Source organism: Choloepus didactylus, chromosome 2, assembly GCF_015220235.1.
Source record: "Choloepus didactylus isolate mChoDid1 chromosome 2, mChoDid1.pri, whole genome shotgun sequence".
NCBI classification, from domain to species: domain Eukaryota; kingdom Metazoa; phylum Chordata; class Mammalia; order Pilosa; family Megalonychidae; genus Choloepus; species Choloepus didactylus.
This window is the reverse complement of record NC_051308.1, coordinates 52,395,354-52,396,219: the sequence shown is the minus strand read 5'-3', so window position 1 is coordinate 52,396,219 and position 866 is coordinate 52,395,354.

Genomic DNA, 866 nt, shown 5'->3' with positions numbered 1-866 from the left:
AAATAATTCAAAACCCAAATGTAGAAACTCCAATATACCCCCGACTTGGGCACCAAAATTTATTAACTTTTAACTCTTTACCACGTTTGTCATATCATTCCATCCATCCATCCATCTGTATGTATGTATGTATGCATGTATCTATCTATCTATCTATCTATCTATCTATCTTTCTATCTAATCACCATTTATCTGTTTTCCAAACATTTGAGAGAAGATTGTATACAGCATGCTCCTTGAACACTTAATACTTCCATGTACGTTTCCTGGGAACAAAGATATTCACTTATGTAACCACCTTAAGTAAAGTTACCAAGTTCAAGAAATTTAGCATTGATATAGAGCTTATGGTCTATATTCCAGTTTTATCATATGTCCCAAAATATCCTTTTGGACCTTTTCTCCTCTATTATTAATTCCGGTCCAGAATCATGGATTGCATTTAATTGTCACTGTCCCTTTAGTTGTTCTTTTTACATTTAATTGTGGAAACATACGCAACACAAACTTTCCCATCTCAACCATTCCCAAGCATACCATTCAGTGGGATTAATCACATTTACAATATTGCACTACCCTCACCACCATCCATTACCAGAACTCTACCATTACTCCAAACGGGAATTCTGCAACCCACTAAGCATCAACTCTTCATTCCCCCACATCCCTTGCCCCAATCTTCACCACCCCTGGGAACTTGTAATCTATTTATTGTCTCTATGAATTTGCATATTCTAGGTATATCATGTAAATGAAATCATAAAATATTTTCCCTTTTGTATCCAGCTTATTTCACTCCAAATGATGTCTTCAAGATTCATCCATGTTGTAGCATGCATCAAAATGTCATTCCTCTCTATGGCTGA